Below are 15,400 nucleotides of genomic sequence, written 5' to 3'. Positions count from 1 at the left end.
CTTATGTGATATAAGCTTTATCATTCTCTTTAACATTTTGCAGTTCATGATTCCAATGCTTTCCAGCTACTTCTATATTGTAGTTTTTGCAATCCCCAATGCAACATTTTTGTGAAATGATTGTGCCTTTCAGTATATAGGTTCTCTGCCATGAGTTTATCATACCCAGCAACAAGATGGGTGACTGTTTCAAGTTTTTTTTTACAGAGCCTGTATTTGTCTGTTTCTACCACCTTTTCAATGAATTTTGTAAACCGACATGTATGTAGCCAATTATCCTGGGCCACCATTATTAACCTTTCATCTTTTGGTTTCAGTTCACATCTCTTTAACCATAACTGCATTAAATTTTGTCAACATGAAGTTCTTCCATGAGATCTTTGTACTTATCATATTTATGAATTTAGCACTTTCCGTTCCTTCACATCTGAGCCTTCTCCTTAAATTGTTTCCTTTGTCTTTTGGCACAATCAGTTTGTGTGATATATGTCTACTTCTGGTATGAATTCCATTTCTGCTTGACATCAAAATGTTTCTGCAAACCAAAGCAAAGATGACATTTTATACTTCTTCTCCTCATGATTTAAAACTATTACTATGTTTGGATCTGATGAGTTCAGCTGATATCTCTGCAGTCCCATGATTGCAGGCCTACGCATCTAATCGGTTTTCTGGAAGTCCATTCCTCCTTCAGAGTGAGGAATATAACATATTGGTATACACTGATTTTTAATTTTGATTGATAAGCATGATGCATTTTTCTTCTTTTCATGTCCTAACAATCCAAACATTTTTGGGGCCAGATGATCACCCCAAAACTGTAAATTAAAACAGAAAGAGAAAATTAATTTATAGCTTGGACTTTTTTCCTAGATGTCAAGGTATTTTTTAATAACAGTTTTAGTTTTCTGAAGTATTCCTTACTGATCTTTATTTGCATTTGTTCATGTTCTATTGTTGAGCCTTCATCTATTTCCAAATAGTTATACACTCCCTCATGCTCATATTCCTTTATATCACATTCCTGTCCCAGGGTTGTTATTTTCTTGATACTGTAGTTTTCCTGTTTTAAATGTCACTTTTGCACATTTATTAAGATCAAATGTCATTCTTATATCATCTGAGAGAGTTTTAACCAGTTGTAGTTGTCCTTTCAACTGCTCACCTAATGAACTATACAGTTTTAAGTCAACCACAAAAAAGTAGATGAAAAATCTTTAAAGAAAGTTGTTCTTTGGGAGCCAAATTATAACCACAGTCCAGTCTATCAAATAAACAGCTTAACAGGGTAAAGGTAAGACAAAACAGCAGTAGTGACAAAAATATCCCCTTTGAAATTTTATCCCTGGTATTATAATATGCTCTTTGTCATGGTTAAACTGCAAAGTGGTTTGCCACTTTTTCATGATCACTTTAATGTTTGCACATCTACAACCATTACTTTATCCATGAATATGCAATGATGTCAAATGCTTTTTTTGTAATATATCAAGCCATACTTAAAATTTTCACCACTTTACAATTTTCTATTATGAATTTATTTAGCAACAAAAGATCCTTTGTTCTATATAACTATATTTTGTTGCCCTTTTGGTCTATTACCAAAGTTGAGTTTTTTTTTTTTTTAATTTAAATGACTATAAACTCTGCTTGTATCAATTCCAGTACATAGTTTCTATATTGTCAGAAGTCATGTTATTGGTCTCTAGTTTTTAGGATAGCTTGCATTTTCACTCCTAAGGAGACGTATATCTTTTCCTGTTGTTAACCAACTGGCATCTATTGGGGATATCCTTATAAGTAATTCTTTTTGTAAAGATATTAATGCTTTTAGCCAAAAGTCAGGTACTGCATCTCGACCTGCAATAGGATTTAGGAGCTTTTCTTTATTTTGTCTAGATTTCTCTGTCTGTTAGTTGATCCCATTCCATTTTTTCACATTAGAGCTCTTTACTGTTTCTTTTAAATTTTTTATCAATTCAGCAGCTTTGTTATGTGCAACAGGGTCTTCATAAATGCTTCTCAAAAATATACCCAGTTCTTCTTTTTTGGTGGTGTTTGTATTCCCTTTGCATCCCTTTTCTATATTCTTGTAACAGTGATAAATCTTGGTGCAGATTCAATAAAGTGACACTGTCTGTAAAGACAATGTATGCATCCGGGTGCGATGCGCACACCGTAGTACACTATTTTGTATTCAGTAATCAGCTCTACATTGTGTGCAAAGCTTTGCAAACATGGTAAACATTGTGGCATGCTGATTATAGAATAAGCAGCTAAATTGTATGTTAATCAACCAATTCAGAATAGAGAAGCTATTCAGCAAGCTATAAATTAATTGTGTAGACTCAGTGTAGGTTTTCCCTGTGAATTCCAAAACCTACTGGAGTACAGACATGGAAGGTACTCTACACAGAAACACTGTTAGGAGCTGCAGTTGTTGTTATACATATGAATGTACAACAGGCACAAGTCAGTACTGCTGTTGCAGAAAATATACCCCAGCAAAGATGGAGAAGTGTATTTAGAACCCTGTTACCTTACTACAGTCTGCATGATATGGAAATTGTAGAGTGCTACAGGATAGACAAGAGAGACACACTACAGAAACTCTGCAAACTCTGTCATCCACAACTGAAAGCATGGGTGAACCAAGAGGAACTAATATCTGTGGAGACCAATGTATGTGTAGCACTTAGAGTTTTAGCTACAGAAACCTTTCACAGACAAAAAGAGCATATTCTGGGGATATCACAGACATCAACATCTAGGATCCTACATCAATTCCTGAATGCTATGCTACAGCATGCCACTGATTACATACAAGATTCTCTGTACACCCATGGAAATACCAGGATGACTATACAATTGCAAGAGCAAAACTCTTGAAACCCAACTTTTGATGTGGAAACACGCCAATAGTACTTGGCTCCCCCACCCCCAAAACAACAATAAAATGAGAGTTTGTAGATTCCAATAATACATATTTCACCTATTATGAATGTTTTCCACACAATTATCACAAAATGTGTACTCAAGTACAAAACAAAAGTAAATTGTATACAATTGCTAGGCACCTCTCATTGTGCCCGGCACTCCCATAGTGGTGTCTATAGGCCATCTTAGAAATATTACACCCCTGTGTCACTGACAATATAGTATTTTACATTGCAATGGAATAAGACAGAAAAGACTGTAAGGTAACCAGTTTTAACAATAACACATATTATGACAATTAATAAGGCTGTATATCTGTGAAAATGCTTATGTCAAGAGTGAAGTATCAGAAGTGTATACAGGTAACAGTTTAATCCCCTAATGCATATAAATAACAGTTTTATTCATAACATGAACAAATCTAGCATGTACTTGAAAAATACAGGCATACCACAACAACATCAGAAGTCTTCTGTGAAGATAAATCTAAAAGAAAAACAATCATCTGTGCTCTACAAATACACAAGTCCTCTCACCTTCAAGTTACCTAGCCACACAGTTACCATGTTATGGTGTAGACTCATGCCTTTGAGCACAGTGAAGATACAAATGTGGTGTGAATTAGAATTGCTGAATTCTAAACTTTAGGATTCACATAGAAGATGTACATATAGTGTAAGTACTACCTCAGTGTTTGTTGCTAATGGATTACAACTGTGAATGGTTAGTGGGAGGGAGAAAGAATACACAGCATTTCAGCATCCTTTACCTGCAGTGGGTGCAACAGCCAGGATACACTTACAAAGTCTAGAAGTAATTGCATCAAGCTTTGAAATGGAAATGAACAGCACGCATTTCTCAGTTTCTGTTTACTAATATCCAAACTCCACTGCCTTTGTTGAACACTGTATAGTATTGTCATTTAATATCCACATACATTTTAAGGACAATGATACAAAATGCCTTACAGACTGCTTGTCTGAGATTACTGCTCAGATAAGAGAAAATGATCATAATACAAAGATAAGACAGAGCTGCATTGCTGCAAACAATATTCATAATTGGTTGTGTGATCAGTCATTGAACTAAATATATAAATAACACATGTACAAACAACTGAGAGTGTACAATTGTTATATGTCTTGTTAATACTGTGGATGAAATGGAACTTGCTTGTATATACAGTGATTTGCATTCCTGCTGCAAAGATGTTTATGTGGCAAAGAGGGATAAGACACCCTTACTGTGTTCTGTAGGTTCATTGGTGTGACAGTTCAAATCCAGACTTATAATGTTGTTTATGTTTTCTTTTTTGTAATAAATGCTTGTGTTGTATACAGCTTAGTGCAAACATGGTGAAACTGATAAATCAAATAAATTTCATGTAATGTACTTCTATGATAAGGACTGCATAAATTAGATCTGGGAATCACGTGTATGTAACACACCTGGTAATCATGATGAACCAATAGTACAAACTATCTGTAGATCGTGGTTCAAGTCCCACATTTTTCCTGTCATTTTTGTATATTACTTACCTTCTTGAAAAAATGATCTAATGCCCCACACAAGAAGCAGACAGAAAACCTGCAGACAGGAATCAGACAGTAGACAATTTCAAAATTGATGCATTGTTGCATTTTTTGTTTACCATCGTACAATCCCGCTAAGTCATATTGTGTGACAGTCAACAAACTTCTACCACATCTGCAGGTCCAGAATGCCTGCAGATAGAAAGCAGACAGTAGGCAATTTCAAAATAGATATGTTGTATTCTGTATGGTTTGTCACTGCGCAAATACTGTTAGCAGTGTTTCATGGTGGTCAGCAAACATACCGAGTAATAAATGTAAAAATATACCACTGCTGCCTAGTTGTTCCTCTGGCAGCAGTTGCAAGTTAAGGGTTATAGTATAAGTGAGCCTGGGTTCTAATCCAGCTAAGCCCAAACTTTTCTTACTGATGTTCAGTGTTACTTTGTATAAAAATTAACAGTATAAAAATGCCTACACATAGGAATAAATATCCATAGCGTGTGCATTGATAGTTGGCAGTTAATATTGCATTGTTGCATTTTTACACAGGATGTTAGAGATATATTACATGTGTAACTGTGGGTATCAGTACATTTATGATTGTTCATTTACACAGTTACATGGTCTGAAGAAGCACTTTGTGTGAAAGCGTCAACTGTCATTGTTTTTGTTTTATTAAACTTTTACAGTTTTAAAAAGAATTCTTCCATGTTTTTGTGACTTAGGTTGGATTTTTTACATCACTTTTGCTTTACTCCAGGCACACTCTGTTAAAGATTATTCTGTTTTTTATACAAAGTTACAGACCCAGAGTAATGCTTGTACACTCACTTTTATAAAAAAAAAATAAATAAATAAATAAATACAACAATGTAAACATAATTACAAATAGTGTAGCTCATATGAAATACATGTGTGCCTGACAGTATACTGACAGCTATGTTTCTGTAATTATAATTGCCTTTTCTGGCCGTGCATGGATTCAGATATCAATGATACTCAGGCAAACACGAATTTATAAACCAGATCTTGTCAGGTTACACACATATATTGTTAACATCTCACTCTGTCATGTACATTTATATATAATTAATGAGCATGTGTGTCAAACATTTCTTCTGTGGTATTGATGAAAAATCACTTATTTGGAAGAATATGTTACAAAGGTTTGAATCCCACATCGTACAAATTAATTTTATCAGTGAGTATAGCCACAAAAATTGCCATGTCCTAAAATGTATATCCCTAATACATGTTTGCAAAGTTAAATCAACTAACAGTTACAGTGGCAACCAACCCATAAAGTAATGCCAACTATCAGATTTACCTTCTTATATCAAAAACTGCTTTCTTCTCTCTTTGTCACTGTTGCTCTTCATTTAATGTCGCACAAACGCAATTGACATGGCTGTTCAGGTTTGCACACTACCATTAAACATGAAAACATGAATTGGTGGGAAAACAATATTAACTGTTGCTGTTTGCTTGAGTGAACATGCCTGGAGATAGAAGGGAATGTGTCCAATTTAGTGCTCAAAGGTGGAGTGTTATTCAGGATATATATTAGACTCCTTGTAAAGGACCACAGCTGAAGGCTTCTGCAGGGGGATTATACATGGTCTCTGAGGGTTGGAATTATCTGTCCAAGGCTGTCTCCAGTGCAACTGGCAGGCACCATTTTAATGACCTCAAAAGACACAAGCAGGATACTCTCAACAAGTGTTTGGCTAAGTTTAGGGCTGCTGACTTCCTGCAGTTGGGTAAGTATAGAGATAAAGAGAATTTAAATTAGATAGAAAGCTGCATATAGGAAAGACTGGTATGCATAATGGTCTTGTCTTGTTCTCTTCTTTTTATTCTACAGCCAACCAGTAGATAATGGTGAACTGGGAAGCTCATGCTAAGCATTTAGAAAGACTGAGCTAGGCAAGGGGCATGCACAAAGACTTTTCCATCCATCATGCAAAATAGTTGCTAGGTGGTGCGCTATGGAAAGTCTACATTAGCATGCATTACTTATGTTTACTGCCCCGTTAGTCTTTATCCTATGAAAGTACATGTAAAATTACAATCAAAGGGAAGCCACTTTTTAAGGAAATAACACACATTTACAATGTAGTCATGTGTTACCCTCACAAATGCACTTGAAACTTGTTCTCTCAGTACTTGTTTTCCAAATATGTCAACTACACTAAGCTACACTACAGGAATAAATCAATAAAAAAATGCCTTATTATATGCCATGTACCTCTTTATTTTATTTATTTATTTATTTTTATTTTACATTTGTTGACCAGGATAGTCCGACTGGATACATGTCCATTTTCAGTGGAGGCCCAGGGAGAAAAGCTCCAAATATACAGATAACAACATACATAAATGCCAAGGGTATTAAAAAGTCAGTAAGGTTTGGCATTCAAGAGGAATTCATGATTTTAACAGGGGAGAAAAGTTCCAGTTGCATAGATAAAAAACATACATACATGCCAAGCAAATATTACAAAGTAAGGTGTGTCCCACAAGAGGGATTTACAATTGTAACAATGTGTAGAAGAATATAAAATATTAAACAGTTGGATTAAAGCAACAATTATTATTTACAAAGTAATGTACAGAACATGAATGTCACTGCAAGCATTTGTGGACAAGAAGCTAATACAGTACTGTTAAGTTAGGGAGTTGTTATGGAGATTAATCAAGGGTGGTACATGGACAGAGCCAGTGCATTTTATAATACTGTTTGAGGCCTTTTTTAAAGAGGCTTAGAGAGGGTTCCAGGGTAATGTCTGCTGGAAGTAAGTTCCAAGCTTTGCCAACAGAGTTGGCAAACAGGGAGTCTCCAGCTGAGTTATTAGCTTTGTGTGTTTGGACTAACAGCGTGTTGGATGAGCATAATGGTCTAGAGCTACTATATGGTTTTATGATATTTTTAAGTGCGGGGGTGTTTTTGGGTTGGTTGAGAATATTATGTGCTACTATTAGCTGATTGAACTGAAGTAAGTTTGGCAGTTGTAGCCACCCTAGAAGATTGAGGTTTTGGCAGTGATGTGTCCTATATGTGGATCCGGTGACAAATCTGGAAATATGGTGGTAACAGTGAGAGAGTTTGGTAAGCTCGGATTTGTTTAGGTTACAGAGTATAGGGGAAGCATGTAGAAGGATACAGAGAAGATGAGAGTGGGTGATTGCGATCCTAGCTATTGGTTTTAGAAAAGGTTTATTTCTATATAATGAGCCGAGCTTCTTATTGATGGTTTTGCTAGTTTGGTTGATGTGCAGATTGAATTTGAGATTATTATCAACTATTACCCCTAAGAGCTTAGTGTGGCTATCTGGAGAAATAGAGGTACCATTTTTTGATGTTATAGTAAAGGAAAGTGAGGTGTACCTATATGTGGAGGTAAAGAGTAACAGTTTAGTGTTGTTGGGATTCAACAGAAGACTGTGATTAGAGAGCCAATTTTCAACTGCGTTAAATGTATTCTGGGTTAAGGTTTGCAGGGCTGTTGGGGAGGAGGCTGAGTATATCAGCGTGGAGTTGTCTGCGTATTGGATGCAAGCTGCTTCTGAGTTGGCAGTGTGTAGGTTATTGATAAAGATAGAAAAGCGTAGAGGACCTAAAATAGAGCCCCGAGGAACTCCAATGGTAAGAGGTAACAGGGTGGATTGTTTGCCCTGCCATAGTACTGCTTGTTGTCTACCACTAAGATAGGATTGGAACCACTGTATATATGGTTGTCCAGGGAAATAGATTTCAGAGAGTGGATGAGTAATTGGAGGTTGACCATATCAAAGGCTTTTGAGAGGTCTAAGAAGAGGGCTGATGATATCATATTATTATTTCTGTTTAGCTATATGGCATTGGTGAAGGAAAGGAGAGTGGAGGTGGTGCTATCATGTGGCCTAAAGCCATGCTGAGAGACAGCCAGTATGTGGTTCTGAATGAGACGGTGCATAATTTGTTTGTGGACAAACTTTTCCATTATTTTGGCCAGTGGGGAAATAATGGCGATGGGTCTATAATTGGATAATTCTGTAGAACTTCCACCTTTGTGGAGTGGGATAACATGGGATAATTTCCAGATTGGGGGGATAGCACTGACTGTTAAGGACCTATTGATCAGGGTAGATATGGGAAATGCTATGGCATCAGCAGCAATGTTTAAGAACTCTGTTGGGAGAAGGTCATCAGATAGGGTGGTGGGCTTCAATTTTTTGCTGAGTGATCGGATAAGAGTGGTAGAGAGAGGTTGGAAGTTAAAGGGGGATGAGTAGTGGGTGTGTTAATGGTGGAGTTAGAGTGTATGGGCGTGAGTTGGTTAGCAAGAGACTGGATTGTTTCAGTGAAGAAAGTATTAAAGGCAATAGCAATGGTCTCAGGGGGGTTTTGGGTGCAGTTTGTCGGGGTTGGAGTGGTAGATTGTTCTGGATAAAGAAGCTGGTTTATACCTGCCCCGATCTTTTGGGGATTCTTTTGGCGTTTATGCTGCAGGTTTTGGTTGTAGCTTTTTTTGTCTTGCTGAATGGATTTTTTTATATAATTCCTAAGCTGATGGTATTTCAGTTGGTCGAGAGGGTCTTTAGTTGCTCGCCAGTTAGCCCAGGCCTTATTTCTAAGTTTGATTTTTAGTTTGGTTTTCTTTGTCAGCCATGGCGCTGTATTTGTTTTAGTTTTAATACTGTGTGAAGAGGCATGAGAGTCAAGTATGCTTAGGAATTTATTATTAAAATGTGCTACTGCCTCTTCCAGTGGTATATGTTTTAGGACTGACCAGTTGACTGAGTTACGTTCATTTTGGAAATTTACAGGATTGAAGTACTTGTTATTTCTGACTGTTTTATAGGTGGACGGATGGAAGTTCTCACCCTTATGCTTAATAATGTAAGTTAGAGAGTGATCACTTAGGTCATCAGGGAGGGTTCCAGATTTGTACAAATGGGGATGACTATTGATAAGACTCCAATCAAGAATACTTTCTCTATTGTTGAGTTTGCTGATCCTAGTAGGAGTGGTTATTATTTGACTGAACCCGAAGATATTTATATGGGTGACAGGGGATTCAGCTGAGCAGGTAGACCAATCATTGTTGAAGTCACCGAGAACAATGGTTATTGGGGATAGGTAGTGGATAACCACTGGAGGATATCTTCTAGGGTGTTTATATTGTTACCTGGGGTCTTTATACTGTCATTACACACTGAGATTTTACAATATCTGTAGTAATGTGGAAAGTTGTTTGCATATAGTTCAGTAAAATCCAAAACCAGCTTCAGGATAGAGGTACAAAAAGTGCAAAGGCAAAACACAAATAATCTTCGAAAATACACAAAGTACCACCACAGCTCTGGAGGTCTCAAATCTTTTATTGAAACACTCAATCAAGACAGTAAGCACTTTCGGGTTGTATCCGAACCCTTCATCAGACATAAAACCATTCCATATCCTGTGCATTTAAATACTAAAAAAGGCATCAAAAACATCATTATAAAATATTTCATCCCTAAATAATCATATCAAACTTAGCCACTAGATGGTAGCAATAATACATATATTTTATTTTAAACCATTCTTTAGTTAAAAACCAATAAATAACCTTAGTATATAAATTAAAATATATGTATATGCATATATAAAAACCACAATAAAATCAGCAATGAAATTACATATAAATATATATATATAAAAAGCACACGAAGAACACACATATATATATATATATATATCTATATATATATATATATATATATATATATATATATATATATATATATATATTGCATATATTTCATCTCAGTGTTTTAAAGGTCTGTCCATAAGGAATGGTTTAATCGATATCCTGTCATTTAAACCATTATCTTTATCTAACTGCATCCTAATTATCCATTTTATCTCTTCCTCCTCTGTGTAATTTTTAATTTTTTCTAGTCTATTACTCTTTTTAACCAACTCAAGCACCATGAATCTAAACCTATGACTTAAGTCAAGATCCAAAACATGTTTTGACAGTGCATTGGTGTCATCTTCACAATTAATGTCATAAATATACTCTCTTACTCTTTCTCTCAAAGTTTGGCTTGTTTTGCCTATTGTGTTAGATAATGACTTAAGTCATAAGTTTAGATTCATGGTGCTTGAGTTGGAGTCAAATGACATGATATCGATTAAACCATTCCTTAAGGACAGACCTTTAAAACACTGAGTTGAAATATATGAATTATGTACCTAATAGATATAGGTATCTATTTATTTATTTATTCATTTTGGTGTTTTTAAATATATACATAGTTTTCATGTGTTTTTTATTTGCTCTCCGTGTGCTTTTTATATATATTTTTATATGTATTTTCATTTCTGATTTTATTGTGTTTTTTTATATGCATATACATATATTTTTATTTTATATACTGAGGTTATTTATTTATTTTTTAATTAGAGAATGGTTTAAAATAAAATACATGTATTATTGCTGCCATCTAGTAGCTACGTTTGATATGATTATGTAGGGATGAAATATTTTATAATGTTTTTGGCGCCTTTTTTAGCATTTAAATTAACAGGATATGGAATAGTTTTATGTCTGATGAAGGGTTTGGATGCAACCCAAAAGTGCTTACTGTCTTGATTGAGTGTTTCAATAAAAGATTTTGGACTTCCAGAGCTGTGGTGGTACTTTGTGTATTTTGAAGATTGTTTGCATATAGTATGTAAAGCTGTCTCTTCTCTTAAAGTATACCTGCATATTAGAAGCACAACAGCAAATACTACACTTTGCACACTCATCAATCTGGTAACATGTAGAACTTTAATATCATAACAGTTGTACATGGCTAGCCATCCATTTCTTACAGGCCTCTCAACATCTTCTTTCAAACATACAGTGATGATATCATCCACTATAAATTTTCCTACAACATTGAAAATGTCAGACTTGTGCTACGGCACTTGCGTTAAGTATTGAGTTTTGTAGCTGGTGTACCTAGTTCAGTGTGGGTTCTAATCTCACTGTAGTCAACTTGTGTGTGTGTGTCTGTCTAGTCAAAAGAGCATAACTGTGTAGCATTCAGTCATATGCAATATCAATATTTCAACAGTTGCACATGCCTACACATCCATTTAATTCAGGCCTCACAGTATCTTCTCTCAAGTAACCAGTGATAATGTCATCTACCATAAACTTTCCTGCAGCATTTTAAAAGTCAGACTTGTGCCCTGGTGTTTGCATTAAGTACTGATTTCTAAAACTGGTGTACCTAATTAGGTATGGGTTCTAATCTCACTATGGTCAACTTGTCTGGGTCTAATCAGAAGAATGTAACTGTGTATTCTACAATCATTAGTACAATCTCATGGAGTTCCAATATTTTGAGAGTTGTACATGCCAACACTCCATTAAATTCAGGTTTTACAACATCTTCTCTCAAACATCAATGACGATGTCGTCCACTATAAATTGTCCTGCAGCATTATAAAAGTCAGACTTGTGCCATGTTACTTGTGTTAAATACTGAGTTCTCTAGTTGGTGTACTTAGTTAGGTAGGGGTTCTGTTCTCATTGCAGTCAAATGGTGTGTATGTTTGTTTTTTCATTTTTTTGTCATTCAAGAGACCATTTTACACCTGCATGTGGGACACTGCTATTACCATCCTCTTCTCAGCAGACACTGCTGATGTCATCACTTATAAAATGTTGCCCAACACTCTAAAATCAGATTTGTGTTGTGGTGCTTACATTAAATACTGAGTTATCTAGTTGGTGTACTTAGGTAGGGGTTCTGTTCTTAGTGCAGTCAACTGGTGTGTGTGTGTGCTTGTTCTGTTGCTTAACATTCAGGAGACCATTTTACACCTGCCTGTAGGAAACTGCTATTACCAACCTTTTCTCACTGGACACTGCTGATGTCATTAGTTATAAAGTTTTGTCCAAAACCAGAAAGGCCAGACTTGTGCTGTGGCTCTTTCATTATGTACTGTGCTTTGTAAATATTTAGGTAAGGGTTCTAGTCTCACTGCAGTCAACAATCACTATGGTGACAATTTTAGAGCAATAGGTGAGTCCTCAGCTTTGTCAAACCCTACTCAGAACATCTCATTGTAGCATACAATGATGATGTCATCCTGTATAACATGTACTCTGACAGTAGTCAAGACAAACCTGTCATGTGGCAGTATCATTAACTACTGTCTTTGCAAGCTATTTTACCTACATATATAGGGGTTCTAATCTAACAGCTGACACATTTCAAGTCTATACAAGCTCCTGTCACTTTTGAGACAATTTTGCACAGTGATGTTACTCCACATCATTGTCCTGCACTTCTAGCAACGTGTTCTCCTCAGAACACAATGATACTATCATACTCCATTTTTTATTTTATTCATTTTATTTAAAATTTCTTTACTTGGAATGTCTGACTGGGCTAATGGCACATTTTCAAGAGACGCCTGGAGAGAAAATCTCCATACAAAGAATTTATACATGAGGTTTTTTTTTACAAGAAAGCATTTTCTTTTTTTTTCAAATGGAAAATTATCACAGAGGAGAGAACAAGTTACATTATTTACCAATACCAGCATATGTAAGATGGTTAATTAATATATAATAGAGATGATTAATTAATACATACGTGATACAAAATTGCTCAGAGTAGAAAAAGTAGTAGCAAGGAACATAATACATATAACAGATTAATTGATAAGTTGAGTAATATGCAATTTGGAAGAAAAGAAGAGAAAATAAAGTGGAGGGGGACCAGAGAGGAAATATCTATAGAGCAAGAGGTTAGAAGCTGACAAGCATGATTCTGATAATAGCACTTGTACAGTGTAATTGGCATAGAGATCTCATTCTAGATATAAACAAGTAAACATACTTGACCTTAAGTACAAAGAGAACAGAGTGAGAGGAGGGATACTGAAAGTTTCTTGATAAGTAGAATAATGTACAGAAAGAAAGGGAAAAGTGAAGAGGGGGAAATGGGTGAAAAAGGATAGAGATAGAATGGAAGATAGAGACTTGATGTGGATGTATCAGACTGTTAGATTTAGCATAGAGTTCCCATGATAGCTATACACTAGTAAGTATACTAGACATTAAGTACAGAGGGAAATAGTAAGGGGGTAATGGAAGTGCTATGACATGCAGCATATGCACAAACAGAAAAAAAGAAAAAGGAAGCTGGGTAAAACTGGATAATGTAGGATAGAGCTGGATTAGAAGAGAAATGCCTAGTGTGGAAATGTTAGAGGTAAGTAAGTTCATTTTTTTCAGCCTGGCTTAGTACAAGCACAAATCCAGTTGCTGCTAAGGCATTCCTTTAGAAGTTGTTTAAATCTGGAAATGTTGGTATTATTGATTACTTTTTGGGGTATGGAATTCCAAGATTTAGATACTTTGTTTGAGAATAGGGATTCACCTTAGCTATTGCTGGATTTGGTTATTTTTAGTAAGATTTTGTTAGATGATCTTTGGGATCTAGTGTTGCAGTAGGGCTGGATGAGGTGTTTTAGAACAGGGCAGTTGTTTGTTTGGATGGTTGAAATGGTATGAGTGAACCTCAGCTGGTTAAAGATAAAACGATTGGGAAGATTGAGCCATTTTAGTTGGTGCAGTACAGTGCAATGGTGAGAGCTATATGGGAGGTTGGAAGCAAATCTTGCTATTTTGTAATAACAGGACACAAGTTTGTTTAAATCATTTTTTCTGTGGTTAGTGAATAATGATGAAGCATAAAGCAGGGTGGAAATTGGCTGAGTTCTGGATATCGCAATCCTGGTGGAGTCAGTTAGGAAAGGCTTGGCTTTATAGAGTGAACCAAGCTTGGAGTCTACCTTCTTGATTGCTAGGGCTAGGTGCTTGTCAAATCTAAGGTTGTTGTTGCTGGTCAGCCAAGGAGCTTCATAAAGTGCAACTTGACAGTGTCATACTAAGACATATGTGGTATTACTACTGTGAGACTGCATGGCATTCATCTTCTATACCTACATAGGTGTAATGCTCAAATCAGGCCCAGACTACTGCAGAGTCTGTGTGTGTGTGTGTGTGTGTGTGTGTGTGTGTGTGTGTGTGTGTGTGTGTGTGTGTGTGTGTGTGTGTGTGTGTGTGTATGTGTCTTTGTATGATCTTTGGAATCACTCTTCATTTCACTACTACTTGGGGAACCTTTCATGTAGTCCCATACATCCACCATCCTCCTTTTTCCTCTGGCCACATGTCATACTTCCTGCAGTGGAGTGGAGGATGTCCTCATGTCAAATATGCATACACACATCATGAAGCAGTGTCCTTCCATGAGCATCTGCAAGCCATCTTCAGACCACTGCATGTGTGATTGTTAGTTCTATCATGGTGTGATGCACATGCCTCCTATGGACAGTGGTGGGATGTAATGCAATTCATTAAATATACACATATGCACAATAATCTCACAATTATCCATAATATAGATATAGTGATTTTTTTATTGGGTATAATAGTGGCTAGGATTTCATGTGATGTTGGCCATTAGCCGAATAATGTCCTATGACTCTATAAACAGCTGACATGTCAATGTTGATATCATTGCTATATTGAGGTGAGGAGTTACAGTATGGCTACAAGAGGGTCTTACAATCATTGATGTGAGCTAATATATTGACAGCCATTGATACCACTGCATTACATGCTCCTTCAATAACAGCTGTAGTAATATACCTCCTGAGAACTGCTGACATGATGCACTTTTATGTATAATGTTCACATATTAGGGCATGTGTTGCAGTGGAGCAGACCAACCTTCTTTATGGCTCACAGTCCACCATCAGAGTGACACTTGCAGTATGGCACAGGTGTGCATGTGTCTACATACCATCATTAAATGTTCTGCGACAAACATCAGTATTAATTCATATTGACTACATGGTGACATAAATCTTGTCACATGCACATGTT

Source organism: Protopterus annectens, chromosome 7.part0 (assembly GCF_019279795.1).
Source record: "Protopterus annectens isolate FY-2018-M chromosome 7.part0, PAN1.0, whole genome shotgun sequence".
In the NCBI taxonomy this organism is placed as follows: Eukaryota; Metazoa; Chordata; order Ceratodontiformes; family Protopteridae; genus Protopterus; species Protopterus annectens.
Note: the sequence above shows the minus strand (reverse complement) of the source record.